Genomic DNA, 2,021 nt, shown 5'->3' on the forward strand with positions numbered 1-2,021 from the left:
TGTCGGATTTGCTGTCCTTTGACCCGATCGACAATTTTACTTTCTAGACCAAATCTCTCCTAGAGAATTGCTCATTCTTGACCTTTTAACTATAATACTCTGCAATCCTTGGTTCATGGGCTTCAATGCTTTTCAAGAGCACACAGCCAAAGGCAACTCAAGTCTTCTGAGTCATTCATCACCACATTCTTGTAGACTTCGGCTGATAAATCGCTCTACTCTATAACACGCCTCGATCCAGTTTGAACTTCCCAAGGAGGGACTATATTGTGGCTATATATGAGTTCATAAGGCGACTCTATCAGCTCTTTTGCACTTGGCCATCAAGGGTAATTCATCCCTAGCCCTCTCTAGAGTCTTGTCTCCCTTCTCCATTTTTAAAGATTAGGTCCTAAAGGTGACACAGGCTTCAGGGGAGTCTTTTGATCATGAAATTCTTTTGGCCAAGGGGAACTCAAATAGGCATGAGGCTAAAGGATTGTCATAGTCGATTGATCACCTTTGTTCTAACTAAAGAGCCGATTTTGAAAATAGCCGATTCTAGACTCTTGGTTTTAATCCAATCTAGGTCTAAAAACATGGCCTTTATTAAGACAACCCTTCGATCTTCTATCCTTAGTCATCCATCGCTGTATTCTCTTTGGCATTGGTGAAGTGGTGTTTCACCTTCTATTAACTGTGGTTCCCTTTTGCGTGTCCCGAGGTGTCCGCCTCTTCGCTTCATGTCTTCAAATACCAGCCAAGGGTTTTGGTATAAAACACATCTCCATCAGCAACTATTCCTTTGCTCTCTTCCGCCTACCAAAACCTTGTAGTGGTTTTCTTCCTTCCTTCCATAGATCCAATCATCTCTCATGGCCAGCGAGGACAACCGAGGCAAGTGCCCGGTGGAGGAGATCTCGGAAGAGGACATGCCGATCAACCAACGTCCTCGACGCATGAGGTGAGATTGGCAATCTCTATTCACGATGATGATCTATTCTGACTCGCCTATAGGTTTGTTGTGAATTATAGCCTTTGTCCTTTCCCTAGGACCGACAAACCCACTGATGCTGCATCCTCCACGCTGGCTTCATCATCGGATTCTTCCAACTCATATAACAACGACAATGCCAGGCACTTCTTTCGAGAATGGAGGGCGGCCGAGGACCACTATTTTGAAGCAATTTGGAACAATGGCCAGCTTTAGATTCATCTAGGGGTCTTCCAAGCGGCCCTTAATGCAGCTAAGGAGGAGGCCAGTGTCGTTTGAGCATGGCTGGCTGAGTCTGATGCCATGGTAGCAGGTAAGATGAGTTCCATGAATGCTTCTATTTTGGTTTCCACTGCCTTTGTCTTGATAGTCTTCTATAATCACCAAACGGTGTAGTTGGAGTCTCTTCAACTGGCTATGAATGCAGCCATGGACGCCATCAATGCTCAGGGTTCCCTCATTGACGCTCGTCTCCAAGACATCCAGGCCTGCGTTTAGGAGATTGCCCTCCATAGTGTTTGTCACAGCGCATCAGTGGCACTAACTGTGGCGTAGGTCCAGACTAGGCATGACCTCCATGCCATGGAGGTTGGCTTCCCGATTAGCGATGGCCCTGAGGGACATGAAGACTTGATAGAAGAATTCACCATAGAGGCGGATGCCATCATGGACATCACATCTACTTAGGATGTGTTGAACAAAGTCTTTGACTAGATTGTACTTAGGGGAAACCAATGAACAAAGACTCCTCTTTCATGAATACGCCTTAGTGCAATGCCCCTACGTATGACTGTTTTTGCTTTTTTGTTTTTGCTCTATAGGCGATACGTATCGTATCGACTTTTATTATCTTTGAAGATTTTCATTTTTTGAACTAGAGGCGCTGCCCTCCTGGTACCGGCTATTAGAGCCGAGAACGAATCGACTATCAAGTGTTGACCAGATGTTAGGATAATGTCCCTTTAAGTATTTTGCCATAGAACTTTTCATATCAAAGGTCAAATGATTAATCAATCCAGGTCAAGCATCCTATTAAGCAAAATAGAAC

Source organism: Miscanthus floridulus, chromosome 10 (assembly GCF_019320115.1).
Source record: "Miscanthus floridulus cultivar M001 chromosome 10, ASM1932011v1, whole genome shotgun sequence".
In the NCBI taxonomy this organism is placed as follows: domain Eukaryota; kingdom Viridiplantae; phylum Streptophyta; class Magnoliopsida; order Poales; family Poaceae; genus Miscanthus; species Miscanthus floridulus.